General features: G+C 41.2%; 1 long non-coding RNA gene across 1 annotated transcript in view; it reads right to left on the minus strand.

Annotated features, from left to right (window-relative positions):
• The window catches only part of LOC122686210, a 182946-nt gene extending 165215 nt beyond the window's left edge, over positions 1-17731 (minus strand). The window contains exon 1 of the long non-coding RNA XR_006338655.1: positions 17613-17731. This is a non-coding gene — a long non-coding RNA (uncharacterized LOC122686210). The remainder of the gene's footprint in view (positions 1-17612) is intronic.
• Positions 17732-19890: the final 2159 nt, after the last annotated feature.

Consider the following 19890-nt stretch of genomic DNA (forward strand, 5'->3'; position numbering starts at 1 on the left):
CCCCCAGAAGGCAGAATGTAAAACCTTCCATGAAATTGCAGCTTACAGGAAATGCAGGAACTGTTCCCTGTTCATAGCTGCATTAGGCCATCACACTAGAATGGTCAATGCATGACACTTTTGGAATCTACACCCTTGTTTAATCCTATTTCACATTGACTGTGAGTAGGGAAAACCACTAGACCACTCAGGTATGACCTAATTCAAATCCCTAACGATTATACAGTAGAAGTGAGAAATAGATTTAAGGGACTAGATCTGATAGACAGAGTGCCTGATGAACTATGGACGGAGGTTTGTGACATTGTACAGGAGACAGGGAGCAAGATCATCCCCAAGAAAAAGAACTGCAAAAGAGCAAAATGGCTGTCTGAGGAGGCAGACAAATAGCTGTGGAAAGAACAGAAGTGAAAAGCAAAGGAGAAAAGGAAAGATGTACCCATTTGAATGCAAAGTTCAAAAGAATAGCAAGGAGAGATAAGAAAGCCTTCCTCAGTGATCAATGCAAAGAAATAGAGGAAAACAATAGAATGGGAAAGACAGAGATCTCTTCAAGAAAACTAGAGATACCAAGGGAACATTTCATGCAAAGATGGGCTCAATAAAGGACAGAAATGCTAGGGACCTAACAGAAGCAGAAGATATTAAGAAGAGGTGGCAAGAAGGCACAGAAGAACTGTACAAAAAAGATATTCATGACCCAGATAATCACGATGGTGTAATGTGTCCAGATCCTGGAATGTGAAGTCAAGTGCATCACTACGAACAAAGCTAGTGGAAGTGATGGAATTCCAGTTGAGCTATTTCAAATCCTAAAAGATGATGCTGTCAAAGTGCTGCACTCAATATGCCAACAAATTTGAAAAACTCAGCAGTGGCCACAGGTTGGCAAAGGTCAGTTTTCATTCCAATCCCAAATAAAGGCAATGCCAAAGAATGCTCAAACTATCACATAATTGCACTCATCTCCCACACTAGTAAAGTAATGCTCAAAATTCTCCAAGCCAGGCTTTAGCAATACATGAACTGTGAAATTCCAGATTTACAAGCTGGTTTTAGAAAAGGCAAAGAAACCAGAGATCAAATTGCCAACATCTGCTGCATCATCGAAAAAGCAAAAGAATTACAGAAAAACACCTATTTCTGCTTTATTGACTATGCCAAAGCCTTTGACTGTGTGGATCACAATCAACTGTGGAAAATTCTGAAAGTGATGGGAATACCAGACCACCTGACCTGCCTCTTGAGAAACCTCTATGCAGGTCAGGAAGTAACAGTTGGAACTGGACATGGAACAACAGACTGGTTCCAAATAGGAAAAGGAGTATGTCAAGGCTGTATATTGTCACCCTGCTTATTTAACTTATATGCAGAGTACATCATGAGAAATGCTCAGCTGGATGAAGCACAAACTGGAATCAAGATTTCTGGGATAAATGTCAGTAACCTCAGATATGCAGATGACACCACCCTTATGGCAGAAAGTGAAGAAGAACTAAAGAGCCTCTTGATGAAAGTAAAAGAGGACAGTGAAAAAGTTGGCTTAAAGCTCAACATTCAGAAAACAAAGATCATGGCATCTGGTCCCATCACTTCATGGCAAATAGATGGGGAGACAGTGAAAACAGTGGCTGACTTTAATTTGGGGGGCTCCAAAATCACTGCAGATGGTGACTGCAGCCATGAAATTAAAAGACACTTACCCTTGGAAGAAAAGTTATGACCAACCTAGACAGCATATTAAAAGGCAGAGACATTACTTTTCCAACAAAGTTCCATCCAGTCAAGCCTATGGTTTTCCCAGTAGTTATGTATGGATGTAAGAGTTGGACTATAAAGAAAGCTGAGTGCCAAAGAATTGATGCTTTTGAACTGTGATGTTGGAGAAGACTCTTGAGAGTCCCTTGGACTGCAAGGAGATCCAACCAGTCCATCCTAAAGGAAATCAGTCCTGAATAGCCATTGGAAGGATTGATGTTGAAGATGAAACTCCAATACTTTGGCTACCTGATGCGAAGAGCTGACTCATTTGAAAAGATCCTGATGCTGGGAAAGATTGAAGGTGGGAAGAGAAGGGGACAACAGAGGATGAGATGGTTGGATGGCAACAGCAACTCAATGGACATAAGGCTGAGTAAACTCTGGGAGTTGGTGACAGACAGGGAGGTGTGGCGTGCTGCAATCAGTGGGGTCACAAACAGTCTAACACAACTGAGCGACTGAACTAAACTGAAGATTTACTCTGGTCTTGGTCATATGACTTGCCACAGTCAACTGGGCAACAGTAAATATAAGGTCTGACAATGCTCACTCATTGTGCTTACTCTTGGAACATGGCTGCTGCAATATAAAGAAACTCTGTCTAAATTTAAAGATGAAATACCAAGTGAAGATAAACTCCAACATTAATTCACTTTTTCAGTGAAGCAGAATTCAGGGTGGGATTAGATGTGCAACACACTTATTGAAGGAAAACACCGCAGGGAATAGAGGAGGGAGCCAGCAATCAGAAGAATCATCATGATGTTTTACAGGTCTGGCCTTGTGAAGGAGAGGAGGAAGAAAGTATACCAGATATGCTAAATGTGATTCCAAGAAAGTCTTAGCTATGCAGATATGGATTGCTGGGCCCAAAGTTGCCTGTCACACAGAAATAGGCCTGCCTTCCTGTGCCTTCCATACTCACTCACTGGCCCTTGGGAAATGTGGTCTCCAAGTGAACAGGGAAGTGGACATGGAACCAGGAGCTGGGCCTGGGGGTCAATAACTTCTCCCGAAGCAGAAGGTCCTAGTGGCCTATTGTCAGGGTCACCTCAACAGATCTAGAATTTCACATTACTCAGTTTCTCCTGCCAGAGAATGACTAATGTGCGCCCCATAAGTTTGGTTGAAATAACTCAGTGGAAGGATCTAAATGGCCCAGCTTGATCTGGAACCAACACCTGGTCTAACTGGCTCTATCCAGAGAGTCTATCCTACATGTTGGTGAGACAGCTCCTAGAGGGGGATGCATTGTGAGCTAGCCAGTCATCAACGCTGGGAGGAAGAGGAAGATGCAGCAGAGGACTGCAGCTCATACCACCCATTTTATAAGATCAGGGTTGTAAAGAGGTCCCTTCAGTCCATGAGCTTCCATCTGTGACAGCAGTCCTTGAAGCCTTCCTAATCTCCCAACTCAGAATAAACCATTCCTTCTCCTCTAAGTGCATAGTATTTCTCCCTTATTACACTATGCTTTATATGAGGATTAAATGAGCCAACACATTTAAGGGGCTTAGAAGAGAAAGGGACCTCAGTTCAGTAAGTGTTCAAGTAGTATTAGCTCCAATTATCATTATTACTATTGTTAAAAGGAGTGGGATGTGTACCCATCTCCTTCACTAGATTGTATGTCCCTTAAAACCAGGGACTACTTCTTGGACATTTAGCACATTGCAGAGCAAATCAGTCTTCCAGGAATGCCTGGTGAATTGAATCAAATCTATTTTCAAGATCTCTAAGCATAGAGCCTCTGAAAAACTGGAGAGCCCCTACGATACCACAGTGTGTGAGCTGTTGTTCCATGGTCAGATCTTAATTATCCATGTGTAGAACCCTCACTTGGATTAGCTACAACACATGTTTAATCCCCTGTCACCAAAACGCTTCTGAGACTCTGCCCTGAAATAGGATCGGTTGGGACTGGAAAAGTAATTTTAGTAATTAGCCTATGCAGAACCTGATTAAAAGGTTAATTTTCTACTCTCCAAAGCACACAGCACAGACAGAAATGATTTTTAGATTCTCTACCCTTATCTCTCTCTTACATTAGTATGAATGATTGAGAGGTTCCTGTAAAAATCACAATTATTGTGCTATCAATGAAAATGCTAGAAGTGATGGTCTCTAGGTTGTAGGATTAGGCAATTTTTTTCACTTTTGTTTATATATTTTTTCTTTTTTTTAATGAGGATGTTCTCTTAGTACAACAAGAATGTTCTCTCCTTCCCTTACCTACCTAATCACTGTTTAACTGTGTTAGAATAAATTTCATAGTAATCATAAAAATTTCATTTGTCAAAATGCTGAGTCTCAACTTTCTCATCTGTAAAGTAGAATAATTCCCTTAAACAGTGGCATGAGAAACACATAGCACAGCACATAGTTCATGTTCTTAAAATGTTTTAACTTATTTTTTAACTGAGTTTTTGTGCTTGTGAGGAGCATACACCTCAATAGAGGATATCCATGCATGTCAGACATTAAATTGATAATAGAGATCCTCACATGATATATTTAAATTGTACTATAGCACACAGTCTTTTTCTGAGGTATTTTTGTTATAAACGTAGTGTCTGAACACATGATACATATAATTCAGGCTTACTGCTGAAAAGTTTGATTCTTTATCTCAATAAACACATTAAAAAAACACATTTTTGAGGCGATTGCCAAAAAGAACAAGTTTCTTTCCCATACATACTTGGCCCTACCCTTTGCTTTCTGTCTTAAACAATTTATTAAGGTAGGGTTGACATACCTCAAAAGTTGTACATGTTTAATATGCAACATGATGAATTTGAAGATAAGTATGTATCCATGAAACCATCATTATAATCTATTCCATAAACATATCCATTGCCTCCTTTCAAAAGTTTCCTCCTGCCTTCTTTATGCTTTCTGAAGAGTACCGAAAGTAACCCTCCAAGGCTTGTAGATTTAGGGTGCTATAGAGACAACAATTGTATCTGTAAGGAGATTAATAATAAAAGAGAGACTAGTAAGAAAAGACCTCACATCAGAGAAACTGCTTGAGTGTAACTCAAGAGTGCTAAGGTATTCAACAAATGGAAATTAGAGCATAGTTATAGGAGCTTCCAAAAACAGTAATAGCAATAATGATCAACACCCAACATGAACAAATATCTGCTGAGTAATTGCCATGTGTCGTGTGCTGAGCCAAGTATTTCACATGCATCATTTTACAAGAGCCCAACAAAGTATGATCATGCCCCTTTGCAGATGCAAATACTTAAGTTTTGAAAGGTTAAATGATGCCCTTAAGCTCATGAAACTAGTAAATATCATGGCTGATTTGTCTGGTTGGGGAACCTGTGCACCAAACCAACTAGTGTGGGGTAGAAGAACTGCATAGACCTTGGAGGCCTATAGATATCCTTGGCTTTGGATACAAGAATGAGCCCATAGAGAAGGCTGAGTATCCCAGACTATAGGGGACAGACAGGTTTTGTATGGAATCATACAGTAAACTTCTAGTAATGATGCATGATCAGGGTAGCTCTTTCTGTAAGAAATTTAAAAGACAGTGAAAGTCACTCATTGGAAGGAATTACCGTAGGAGGATCCAGGATTGGGGAGAGCTATGTATGTGAAATCTGTTTATGCTTAGTTTGTTAGAGGTGATTTGAAGGAAGCATTAATTTTCTAGGACTTCCATAACAAAATGCCTCAGAATAAGCGGCTTTAGGAAATTTAAATTTTCTGAGTTCTAGAGACTGGAAGTTCACGATAAAGGAGCTGGCAGGGGTGGTTTCATCTCAGGGCCATGATGGAAGGATTTGTTCCAGGCCTTTCCCTTTAGCTTACAGACAGTCACCTTCTCCCTGCTTTGTCCTCAATGCTTGTCCCATTATGCCTCTGGTGTCTCTTCCTCTTTTATAAGGATACCAGTGATACTGTTTGAGGCCCTCCTAAAAGACCCTAGGACCAAATATAGTTACATTCTGAAGTATTGGGGGCTGGGATCTCAATGCATGAATTTGGGGAGGTCCATGATTTAGCCCCATTATATTGTCTGATAGAAATAACTAGGAGGAGGGTGCACTAGATCTGTGTAAGATATGCCCTGTACATTTCCAGCTGTGAAATGCAGCAGCTATTGGGGGTCGCCATCCCAGGGGGCTGCATTCAAATACATCCCTGTCAAATCCCATCTGTTCACTGCAAATCTACTGTGAGCTGATGTTCTCTGTCAAACAAAACTCCTTACTACACTTGAAGGCATATAGTGAGAACAAGCTGTCTGGTAGAGAATAGTGTCTGTATTCAATGCTGGTAGGGCTCAGGGCAAGTGAATATGACAGTATGACCCCTCCATCCTCCTCACCAAGCCAGTGTGAACCAAGGTCCACAAGAGGGTTGTGTTTGAGGAAGGAGAGTGATGTGGCTACAGAATTTCTGTCTGACGTCTGATGGAGAGATGGATCCACTCTGATCCAGAGTTAGCAAGGAATCCTGGCTGGCTCCGCCCTCTATCTTAATTCACACAGATTTACTAGCATGTTTGGCTTCCACATTTTCCTTTTCTGGTTCTCTTATACCCTGGGTTCCTTTGAGATAGGTTTTAAATGGCACATCCAACGGAGGCAGATTGAAACAGTGGTTGATCCAGGGTGTCTCATGTTGATCACAGTTGGCAGGTAAAGCTATGCACTGCCCTCTCCCCTTCACCTTTCCAGTCTCTCTTTTGCAGATATTGCTGCAAAAGAACCTCCAGGGAGGATGAGAAAGGGACTCATGTAATGGCTTTAGAATTGGAATTCAGACTTGTAAATGCATGTGTGGAGTATGGGGCAGGAATGGAAAGACATATTAAAAGGCAGTTTTGGGCAGAATCTTCTAAAAACCCAGAGAGAAATATCATCAACATGAAAGCTTGACACAATGAAGCAGACTCAGTCACCTTGAAGGTGCCTGAGGCCAAGAGTTGTTCCAAGTGTTACAGAACTTGAATTGAGCCAAATAGCATCACTCGGATAGTATTTTTTTGTGCTTCAGTAAGAAATAGGCTATGTGTGTGTAACCTTAGTAACTTAGTGAATGCAAAACACTTCATGACCAAGCAATGTTACCTATCAGAGCACAACTCTTAGGTTGCAACCTTCCATTCTGAACCCCCAGACAGTCCCTGCACTATGACAAATTAAGGCCCAGTGATTGGAATAATTGTCCAAACTTTACATCTAGAGATGCCACTGGAAAATCATGTCTCCCCATGTCTACACAGAACCACTATGGGGAATTAATAGTCTGGGGCACTTTATAAGGAATCACTAAATTCAGGCTTCAGGCAAAAGTGAGGTGAAACATTTATGTGATAACATCTCTTGCCATCTGCTGGTAAAGCCTGAGTATGTTGGGACCATAATTAGCAAGAACAGCTTTTCTTCCTTATTTCTATCAGGTGAAAAGGTTTTCCCTTTCTAAGCTGTTCTTATTTTGTTTGTATTTATCATCAGGCATAAACTCTCCATTTGATGCTTGACCGTAAGCCTAGGAGGTTAATTTAAGTCATTAGGACAAGATTATGGCAAAATAAGTATCATGGCAAAGAACAGTGAGGAACCCTGAGTCTAGGAAACTAGAGCCCTTTGAAGGACTCCTAAGAATCTAGTAAATGGAAAGAATGAAGTGTTTAACGCTATGAGGTAACACTCAGGAAGCTGAGCAAGTGCTTGCACAAGAGAAACACAACACAACCCTTAGTTCTTACGAGTGTTATGTCAGGTGCCCATGCTTCCCTCCTGTTTTTCCAACCACCACAGGATGTCAAGACCTAGGATTCCACTAGCTATTAATACTCAAGATGTTTTGAACGAAACCCATTGTTGTCTGCAGTGAAGCTCCCTGGGTGCTGCTAAGTGGTGGCATAAGGATTTGAACCCAGGTAGTTTGATGCTGAGATTCACACACTTAACCATTATCCTATACTGACTGCTCAGGGAGCCTCTTCATGTCTCAGCTTCTCTAAGTCCTCCTTGTTCCCTCCTATCTCATACCTTTCCTCAGCCTGAAGGATAAATAGGGACTGGACTCCATCTCCTTGGAACTCAGCCAGCACAGAGGAGAATATAGTAAGCGGCAAACAAATGGTACAGACAAGTTCCTCAGAGAGAGAAGGAAATGTGATTTTTAAGGTCACAGTTTTGTTTAGGTTGTTTTGTTTCCTTCAGGGATTCACAAATGAGCTCTGAGCTCCTCACGTCTGCAAGAAGTTTCTTTCATTCCTGGACTTTCCGCAGACTTCTGATTTATAATGTGTGTTTTCTGCAGATTGTCACAGAACAAGAATCTTGCCTAACCAAACATAATGGAGGCACCAGACCTCTGCTGACATTATTGGGGAGCATCAGCTTGCCTGCCATGGGGTGTGAACAGTCATCCAGAAAAGAAGAAAACAGCAAAAAGGAAGGGGTGGATGACAGATTCTAAAGGGAAGAGCGAACTGTTTTGAATAGCAGTTCTAAGAACGACTTCCTGCCCGGGTGTGTCTGTGTTCTGGTTTGTGTGCTGCAGGACTGAGCAGATAAACAGAAGAGGGTATCTGTGCAGTGTTGCCAGTAAGTGGGACTGGATTCTAGCCCTGTTTCTTTTATTAATTAGTTCTGCGACTCTGAGCAAGACCCTGACCTTCTTTAAGACTCAATTCCCTTTTTTCTCAAATTGATATTATAACATCTGCTATGAAGATCAAAAGATGAGAAAGATGTAAATTGATTTTAATTCATTCATGTATTCAAGAAATATGTACTGAGTTCCAAATAAGATGCAGGCTCTGTGGTCTGAGATTGTAGGAGGAGGCCCGTATGCTAGAATCTGAGCCGTGCTCCCTACTCTTTCCATCTAAGATGAACCCAATAATGTTTTCTTCCCTGACACTCACAATCAAAGTGTTTTACATTTAAGAGAAAAGAGTGAACAAAAAGAAAAGGAAAAGCTTTGAAAGGATATATAAAACCACTATTTTTAATCAATTTAAGTATACAGTTGAAGCTACTTCTGAAGAATCTAGTGGTCTTGTTGTCAACATCACCATGGTTTAAATCCTACTGTGTACTGGCTAAGTAATCTGGCACAAATTATTTAGTATCATAAACCTCTTCCCCCACTTAAAGAAAGGGAATGTGGATGATATCTATATCATAGAATTGTCCTAAGGATTAAACAAATATATTAATGAGTATAGATAGGAAAGAAAGGAAGCAAAATTTAATGACTCACACAAAAACCTAAGGCAAAACAAGACCTAAAATATATACACTTATTCAGCATACTGCTGGTTAAATATTTTAAATGATATATTTGTGATATGTAAACACACATCACTCATGTAAGTGTACTCCAAGGGAATCTAACTCCAACTTAAAAAAACATGGCCATGAAAGTAATAATAATTACAATGCTTTGAACATCCCATTCTAAGTGCTATGCTAAGTAATTACATATATTACTTCATATAACTCTTTAAAATATCAGTTACAGGCATGTGAATGGACCTAGAGACTGTCATACAGAGTGAAGTTAAGTCAGAAAAACAAACATTGCATATTAATGCATGTATACAGAATCTAGAAAATGGTATGGATGGACTTATTTGCAAAGCAGAAATAGAGACACAGATGAAGAGAACAGACATATGGACGCCAAGGGGGGAAGAGGGGGTGGGATGAATTAGGAGCCTGGGATTGACAAATATACACTATTGATTGTTGTTGTTTAGTTGCTAAATCATGTCCGACTCTTCTGCGACCCCATGGACTAGCCCACCAGGCTCCTCGGTCCATGGGATTTCCTGGCAAGAATACTGGAATAGGTTGCCATTTCCTTCTCCAGGGGATCTTCCCAACCCAGGGATCGAAGCCAGGTCATCTGCATTACAGGTGGATTCCTTACCGTTGAGCCACCAGGGAAACCAACACTACTGATACTATATATAAAGTAGATCACTAATGAGAACCGACTGTATAGCACAGGGAGCCTACTCAACGCTCAATGGTGACTAAATGGGAAAGAAATCTAAAACAGAGGGGATAATGTATATGTAGAGCTGATCACTTTGGTGTACAGCAGAAACTCACACAGTGTGGTAAAGCAACCACACTCCAATACGTTTGTTTCAAAAATACCAGTAGAGTTGATTGCTATCGCCAACTTGCAGCTGAGAAAATTAAGGTGGAGAGAATTTAAACATCTTGGCCAAGGTTGTACAGGTGGTAGGTAGTGGAGTCAGGCTTTGAACTCAGGCGGTTTTACTACAGCATCTGAATTCTTAACCACTCTGCAGCCTGACAGATTTGATCTCCTTTTGAGCTTCGTGCCCCTTGTGGCCTGGTGCACCTGCATCTTGTGAGCCAGATGGAATCACTTGATCAGGCCCTGGGACAGGAGTGGTCAGTCTTCTCATCGTCTCCTATGCTAGACCTGAGCGACTGCAGAGGCTGTGTCTCACCGTCCATCACTAGGATGGACGGGGCAGCAGTGGTGAGGGGATGGGGGGAAGGAGCTGCAGCATCACTACAGCTTCCATCTGAAGTTAGCGCCTGGATTTAAGGGTGGTGATGCTGGGGTCAAATTTATGATTCGACAGGGCAGCCGAACAAAAGAGCTCCTTTTGGTAGGGCCTTGATGAAAGGTTCTTCAAACATTTTAAGATCAAAGCGGGCTAATTCTTAAAAGTGGTTGCCCTTTAAAGAAAGTGACCTTTTTTCCACAGGGGAGATGGATGATTAACTTTAGAAAGAGTTAAAAGGCACAAAGTTAATGGGTTAACTGGTTAGGTAACAGAAAATGAGAACCAAGATGAAAATTTACCATTCTATACTGTGGAAATGAGATCTAATAAGAAAGGGAGGGAAATAAACAGGAAGACAGGAAGAGAGCAGCTGAGGACCTGTTCTGACTCCCCCCTTAATCAGACTCTATTCTTTGTGGGTTAGCAGACAGGAGGGCAGGAGGACAGGTACTACTCTGTTCCTCTACAGCCTCGGCCTCTGCACCTGTTTATCCCCTCCAATGCGAGAGTCTTGCAGATCTGCATGAGAATGCAGGAGAAGAGGGAACACATTAGAATGCAGAATATCCACTGACCATGTCAGCGTCTCCAAACAACTGTCTACAGAAACTTCCTCTGATCTGGTTGGCATCTGGCTAAACCCTCTGATTCTCTCTTTCCTCTCCTGACTAACTTCTGGGTTGCTTACATTTGAATGGATGATATTTTACAGGAATGATAATAGTCAGCATTTGGTGGTAGGATGCTCGTAAAATATACTGTCTAAATCACAATACTTCTGACAGTATCAAGGTGCCACTGGATAGGCATAAACCAAGATAGTCCCGGGCAAATGCAAGCCATAAGGTCATTCTGTTTATTGACTATTTCCTGTGTGCCAGGCACTGGTCAAAGGGCTTTGAAGGTTTTATCTCATTTATTCCTGCCAACAGTCCTCTAAAGGAAGAGCTAGTGTGATACTCATCTTACAGACAAGGAACCTGAGTTCTGGAAATGTCCCCAAAGCTGTCGTTCAAACCCAGATAGAAGTTCTGAGTGTGTGCATGAGCCTGGGACAGACACCACCCTAGACTAACATGGCTTTTTGGAACCACTGGTTCAGCCGTAGCTTTGCCGTCAGCTGCTAAGCCATCTTTCAGTCTTAAGCTAATGCCTCCTTTTCCCACTAGGATACCACCTCCCCACCCTGACAACCTGGGCCAAGTACACAAGAAGCCATAAGTGACAACCTGAAGAACTCAAATTAATATTGCACTGAATTCAGTAGCTACCTGATTAGGTACCACAATTATTATCATCACAGGCATAGAAACTCTTGAAATGTCTCTCCTTTTCTCCTGGGAAGTAAGGAAAAACTTCTCAGAAATGATTACACTGTAGCCCAAGAGACAGCAAACAGATGGAATGGGAGAAGGGTCCTTCAGAGGAGAGTCATGTGCCCTCTTATAAAATTTAAACACAAATTAATCTTCAAAGAGGGCTTCCACCTGTTGAAGCCATGGCCTCATTGTGATAACTTCAGAAGACAGAAGGGAGAATGTGATGATAAATGGGAAAAGGGGGGAAAACCCTACAACTTCTTTCCTCATTCATACACTAAGGCAGAGTGTATGGCTGTGCTATTCAGCAGCTTTGTGCACATGGGCATATTAATCTAATCCTCTGAAATTCAATTTCCTCCTCCATATAAAGGAGAAATAACATCTACTTTGCAATATAGGAGATATTATTATCTCCTATAATAGGGTTCAAGGACATGATCTAGATATACCATTTGACTCAATAGACTGTAGCTACAAGTATCTCTCACACAAAGACAGGCAGAGGTTCCAACCCTGGGCTTTTAGATTTGTTCCTGTCCACAGCCTCCCAGAATGCAGACATCACAAAGACCAAAATGCTCTGAGGGAGCCAACCAATCCACAGCAATGATACAAGTGAAGCAGAAGGTACTCCCTAGATCTGCCTACTATGGAGCCTGAAGTGTGTCTTTGCATGTCTGAAAAGCACAAGGCACTCAAGAAAATGAGAACAGAAAACCTGTCAATCCAGAAAGAGAGATAGGGCTGCACTGGGGGAAGTGTTTTAGAATGAGATAGCTGTAACTGTGAATCCATCCAAGTTCAGCTCCTTAGTAGCTATGCTTTCCCAAGAAAGCTTTCCAGACCTTACTTTTTTCATCAGTGAGAAGGGATGAAAGAAGAACCAACAGGACAACTGTGAAGATTGAAGAGAGTGTATAGAAAGCTCCTATGAAAGTGAAAAGTGAAAGTCGCTCAGTTGTGTCCAACTCTTTGCCACCCCGTGGACCCCTAGGCCAGAATACTGGAGTGTGTAGCCTTTCCCTTCTCCAGGGGATCTTCCCAACCCAGGGATTGAACCCAGGTCTCCCTCATTGCAGGCGGATTCTTTACCAGTTGAGCCACAAAAGAAGCCCATAGAAAGCTCCTGTAGCTCATTCAATTAATTATGAGTGTGATTTTATTTCATCCTTGCACACAAGGAAAAAAGACTCCTCTTAGAAATATTTGCATATTCTCTTACATATAATATGAAATAGGAATACTCATACAATCACTGTATGATGTATGAGACATCATACGTCATGGGATATCACTGATGTAAAGAGACAAACATGTTTGGTTAAAAGTCACTGGATTCTTGACTGATGATCAGCTGACAGTTAACTGGGAGGATTAATAAGGACTTATCCTTAAAGTGTATTAGAGACTTGTTTAAGCATTTTATCAAGAAGCATGTTTCCTTCCCAGAGGACACTGTGAATAAAACAACTCAAAATTTTCTAACCCACACAAGGTGGCAAACAAATTTTCTTTCACCCTGCCCAGAACTGTTCCTAATGTATATAGAGAGCCATTATATAGCAAATATTCCTATGGCAATTAACTGTGTGAGCGGAGGACCACTGTTAAATAGTTAAGCCTCCAAAATAAAACATAGTCTTCCTTTAAACATGCATCAGCAGAGAAGAGCTGAAGCATAGATAATGCCAAGCAGAGAGAAATGGAAAGAAAAAATCAGAACATGGCTTAAGAAAAAAACTAAATAAGTGTTCTAGTAGCAGAATTAAATGATTAAATCTGTCAGATTTAATTGGGATTATTACCAGACTATGTACCAACTTATGGTGAAGAGTAGAGGGAAATGGCTTTGATTTTTATATTTTTCCTATCTTTAAATGTAGAAAACCTATACAAGTAAGTAATAAATATTGCCTGCAGCTCTATTCAGAACTCAGAGCATCTGAGAAGACCCTGGGCTACTCCTCTGACCTTCTACGAACAGGAATGTCAAGGACTAGGGCCTGAACAAACAGGCATGTTGTAGGAACAAATTCTTTTCCAAAAGCCTTTACTCTTAGAAAAACTCTTGATATTTTTTCTCCTCACTACTAAACGCAGTATCATTGTATCAGTCTCCTCGCTGATCCTACTATGCCTTGTTTCACATGGGAAACTTTCAGAACTAAAATGTGGTCAAAGCATCAAATGGCTTTTTCTATCACTGTGCCTTCCAGAATGATGAACTCTGATGGTTAAGGACTTGTAAGTGTTCCACACTATTGAATCTGAGCTCGAACTTGACAGGATGTCCGAGGATGTCACATCCATGCCCAGTTTTCATTCCATGGCAAGCACTTTCATTCATATTTGTGAGTATTAATGAATACACAGTCAAACTTTCATAAAACAGAAGTGTTTAATGATGTATCAGATTTGTTCTGTATGCTTACTGGGGGGTCAGCTGTCACTATTCTATACCAATCAGGAACTTGTGACCCCAAGGACTATATGTTCATTCACCTTCCAGCTGTGGCTCAGCTCAGATTCGGCTATCTTGTTCCCTGCTGCTGTCCCAAGCATAGCACAGTGCCTAGCAATGGGTAGGCACTCAAGTCATTGATGAATGAGTTTGCTAACACTAAGCTATTTTGAACATGGAAACCAGAGTGCACACTATTTTCCAAGGCTTCTACTTCTCCAGCCCCAGGCCTTAAATCATGGCATTTGCTTGAGGCATATAGGAACGACATTTCCCAGGATTATAAAGCTCACCTCCTACAACCTCCTCTGGAGTGATGGAATGTACCAGTCATCAGTCTTTCTGACTAAGACTGCTTCAGTCTCAGAATCCTTCTCAGCACAGGGCTTCAAATAACCACTTACCACTCAGCACATGAGAGAAACTTATTTGTTGTTGCCACTTGAGAAGAAACATGGTGTTTTACCACTATCTGGAGCAAAAGAACCAGATGGCTTTCCAACAGAAAACGTTAGCCCAAAAGCTAAATAATTCCCATTTTTAATTTCTGTCTTTCTTGCCCCCACCACCATGTGTATATGAACATACACATACATATACATACATACAGCTACTCTGAACACATGGCCAAATATCCTGCACACATATATCCTGAAGTGTCCTGGGAGGCAAAAGAGATCAATCCTGTGGAAAGTCAACAGCTGCATTTGATGGCTTGGCCCAACTTTGCTCAGCCAGCTCATTGTGGGTGATTATGTTCTCATTTCAACCCTCAGACTGCAAAAGGAGAAAGGTCAGCTAGTCTGGGATCCCTTATACAGCTGTTACAGATGATTATGGAAGAACTTGATATACCAAGCCTTTCCCAGAAGTTACAAAACAAGAGAGAGAGAGACTTGTGAATGGGATATTGAAAAGTCCAAATTAGTGGAAGTGAGAGAACAGATTTCTTTGTTAACTGACCCAGAACATTAAATTGATTATGTAATTTAATACTACTGTTCTATTTTATAGCTGCCTATTAATACTGCACCCTCCTACATTACATTCAATTGCAAACTCCAGAAATGGAAGAACATATTTATTTTGCTTGGAATTTGCAATTTTCTGCCATATGAACTATTAGTAATTTGCAATTTCTTTCTCCAAGGGGAGCCTATTACCCCAGGAGGAATGATGATCACCCTTACATGAAACTTGCAGTCTTTGGCTTCCTCTCTTTTCTCATTCCTTGCTGCAGGTGGATGTGAGATTCAAAGAGCTCAAAAATGTAAACATGTTTGGAGGTTTTCTAACTTTGGGAAAATTGAACTCTACACAGACACCCGGCCCTCCATCTCAGGGACAGCTAAGAGGCAAAAGAAGAAGACCTCAGAGCAGAGTCACCATCAGCCAAACAGAAGCAATGAGCTGCTAAATTCACCTACAATGCAGTTCAAAAATGCAGATCCCTGGGCCCCATTTCTGATCAGCTGAGTCAGAATATCTAATTCGGATTATTCTTACACACAGTAAGTTTGAGAACTTACTGTGTGTGAGAACTATCTCATCTAAAGATGAAATGCCTAGAGAAGGACTGGGAAAGCAGGGAATATGAGCATTTTAGTCAATAAGGAGAATTTTCAGGTAAAATACTCTAATGCTATATGTTATTCTCAGCAGAGCCCTACTCAGATAAGCCCACCCCCATGATGGTTTTTCACTCAAAGATCCATGATGCTGTGTGTTTCTGCATCCTACCATTCCTTAGGTTCCTTCAAGATTCCTCTGAATTCAACTCAAAATTCAAATAATGTACATGTCTTTCCAAGGATGATCATTCTCTAGCTGATTATGTGCTTTGTGGGCTGAGTTCATGAAGATACTATTTTTTACTTTTACATATTCTTAAAAAAATAAAATAAGAAGACTGAGAATTGTCATGACAATCCCTGCTGGTATTTTCCACTATGGGTATTATTCTTCCACATTGTTTCAACCGGTGATGATGGCTGGGATCTGACCCCAGGCAGAGCTCTCCAAAGAGCATACCAGCCAAATTGTGCTTCCAAAATTCCCAGTAACAGTTGAATGGAGCCAAGGAGGCCAGGTGTTGGGCAGGAGGATATTTTAGGCTCGACTGATGGTCCAAATTGGACACTGCCTCCCAGAACCGTCCATTAAGAAAGAGAGCCTTGAGTCTTTCCTCCTGCGCTCCCATCTCCTCTTGCCCATGCTGCACGCTGTACTCCTGTCATTTCAGTGTGGGTTGTGGGAAATTATCTTTGTACTACGTAAAACAAGCACATATGCAAACGATTAATGTGAAGGATCTGAGTGTCAGAAAGGAAGGACTGGTGGTTTAACCCTCTAATCATGCTTCGTTTCCTTGGTAAAGACTAATGAGCACTGGATGAACAAGGGAAATAAGAAGCACTGATGAGTTGTATATAAATCTAGGAACTAAAAGTAGCTCTGAGGTAATTAGAAAGCTTGGAGCTTAGGGACATAGCAGTCAAATGCCTTAGTAGTTAATTCGGGCTCATCCAGTAAAAGGAAAGCTAGTCTCCACTCTCTCAATACGGAGGTCTTCTCTAGAGAGGGCAAGAATTCTCCTTTTTCTTCAAAATTTCACCATATCCTTGAGGCTAATTGGTTTCTTACAACAATATGCTATCAACTGTCCTCTTTCTCTTCATCTCCACTACCATAATTTCAGCACACGTCCACATCAAGTCTTGTATTCTCTATATTTCTTACTTGCTGAATGAAATAGCTTCTGGTACAACCTGTTACAGTCTACACTGCCACCAGTGTGATTTCTTACAACACAGTTCTTATCATTTCAGCCTAAACACCTTGGATGACTCTCCCGTTGCTCAAAGGAAAAAGCCAAAAATTCTTAGGCCTTCATCAGGTTCCAGAATATCTTTTCAAACTTATCTCCTAAGATCCTTCTGCACATTCTATATTTCTGTATATCCAACATCTCAGGCCTTGCAAAAATGCTTTTCTCTTTCATATTTTCAGAATTCATTCTCTCTTGAATGCCCCCTCACCCTTGTAACCAATTGGAAAGTTTCTTTGAATTCCAGCTGAAAAATCACTGATTTTCTTGGTAAGAATTACTCCCTACTATGTATTGTAGCACACATAACTATAGCATGTATTTTCCTAACTGCTTCAACACATCTTACATTATGGTTGTTTGGCTATCTGATTACCTACTGGACTGCAAGCTCCTGCAGGTTAGGGGTGAGTTGATTCATCCTCATGTAAGTAACAGTGTCCAGCATAGCACCCTGTCCACAGGACACTTCAAGATATGTTGGTTTGTAATAAATGAATGATTCATGCTCATAGCAGGCAGCTACTCTCCACTGCCTGCATAATTAAGCTGTAATTTTCACTTCTGCAGAAAGCCTGGAGGATAGAAAAGAAAAAGCGTGCCCAGGGTAGAAGGCAGTGAAAATTTTTGAAAGACATTTGCCCTTTAAGGTCTATCTTCATTACTCCCCACGAGACCTAAACAAAGACCCTTTTCTGTTGTCTCTCTTACCTCCTTCCAGCTTCTAGACTTCTTTCATATTCTTATCTCAGTTGCACATAGCTTCTTGGAAGTAGTCTCATTAAAATGTATTTGAGGCAGTCACTGGTCCATTAGCACCTTCTTGCACCCAGCTGTGTCAGATAAGCACTGAGAATTTTATTTCTCTCAATTAAGAAAATTTGTAGCTTCAGAGACAAGGGAGTGGCTTCCGGGTCTACCCAGGATGCATAACACCGTGACAGAAACTGTACAGTTGTTATGCCTTGGTAGCTAGTATTCATGTGGTTATACTGAGACCCTGAGCCCAAACCAGAGAAACTTATACAGTTGCCAAGTCCCCCTGACAGAGTTCACGGCAGTTTCTAGATTCTAAAGATCAACTAGAGGATTCACCTTCAAAGCTGAAGTAAAAGAGTAAGAATATGAAAGATCCAGAAGCAAAATAACCACAGGAGACAGATATTTCTAGTGCTAACCCATCATACCCTTGATGGAGGATGGGTAACATTAAGTATAAGATTATGGCTTCTACTGCAGATCTTGAGGGACTGGGCACCAGAGTTCATGCCAGAAGCTCAGGCAAGCTCAGATACTTTTCATAATAGAAAGGAAAGAGGTGAGAGTTCCCACACAGAAATTCATATAGGAAGAAATGAGGAAAAATGGGAGAATTATAACAGGAAGGGGATTAGAAGGAGGCAGAAAACCATGTTCTCTGTCATGTGAAAATGTTTCTTATGGAAATTCATGAATGTCCTAAGTTTCTCATACCAGGTTGAAAATAAAAGAATTAGAGTCAATATGTACAATGCCCAAGACAATGAAGCCAAGGGCCTGGACAATCTTGCCTCAGAGGCCACGAACCTTGAACCTTAAACATATGAAAACCCTTCCTTAATCAAATCCTAAAAGATGATGCTGTTAAAATGCTGCACTCAGCAGTGACCACAGGACTGGAAAATGTCAGTGTTTGGAAGTGCTGATTATATACGGTTCATGACTTTGCTGTGGCTGAAATCTTTTTGTCTGCTTCTCCTAATACAGAGCAGATAAGCCTCAACTGTTTGAATATTTGAAACAAAGACAGAAACCTCTCTAGCAGAGACCTGAAAAATCAGGATGGGAAATAACTTATTATTACTTGATATTCTCTTGGGTCAAAAATGAAAGTAACTTTGTTGGAAAAACCCTTTGACTGAGTCTATCTCAGAGATCTAAAACATTTGTTCACACCTTTAAGAAAAGAGCCAACTAATTGATTTAAGGCCTGGCAAGAAGGGAGTTTCTTTTGATCCTTCATCATGAATGCTCTTCATCAGCCCACAGGGCTTTAGACCTGTGAACTCACCAGACATTTGAGGGAAGACTGTGGAGTCTGTCATTCCTGGGACTGAATCAAACATTCTAGAAATCTAGGAGAGAAAGGGACCCAGCTGACATCAAGGTTACATAAAGAAGATTAAGGGCCCATGAAAGAGAAACAATCACAGCAGAATAAGAGAAAATGGGGCAAATTATGATCACTCGCCTGCAATCCTGACAATTTAATGTAATAGGAGAATGTGATTGATAAAGGGGAATTTCAGAGATTGAAGATAAGTCGATTTGGGAAGGGATTTGAAGGTCAAGAGTAAGATTCTGACATGTCCCCCTTGTTTCTCCAGACCTCTCTAGCCTTTGGGACATTTGAGTAATTGTGTGCTGAGCTCCTTCCCAGTTCAGCTGTTGTTACAGCAGGGCCCTGTGTTCCCTCCCTTTTCCCTGTGAGCCTTAGACTCCAGAGGCCTCCTGGCAGGTTATACTCAGGCTTCCTCCAAAAGGCATCTTTCTCTTTCCTCTGATCAATTGTGCACAGGATGGCTTCATGGCAGTTGTAGCTTTTTAGATCCCCCTTTGTACCTGGGCACTAAAATTAAGGACCCTGAGGTGGGGCTCTGTGTGCACCCTGGGTGCAAAATTCCTTACCTCCTCCTTCCCTACCTCAGCCCTGGCAACAGATACCATTCCCTGTTCAGTTCGTGACATAATACTGAAAACCTTGCCCTTCTTCTGTGAAGCTGGATTTGAGATTGACTATTTGAAGCTGGATTTAAGATGGTTACTATTTGTTCATCCTAAACCTCTGTGTATTCACTGGCACCTACCTGTGTGTGTCCACACACATGCATACACAGACGTGCACACACACACACACACACACATCTCACGACTGATGCAAAAGAAAAAGAGTTCCATATTCTATGTAAGGTGATTGTTCTGGATGCTCCATGCTAATGCTCTTCATTTG

This window comes from Cervus elaphus, chromosome 29, assembly GCF_910594005.1.
Source record: "Cervus elaphus chromosome 29, mCerEla1.1, whole genome shotgun sequence".
NCBI classification, from domain to species: domain Eukaryota; kingdom Metazoa; phylum Chordata; class Mammalia; order Artiodactyla; family Cervidae; genus Cervus; species Cervus elaphus.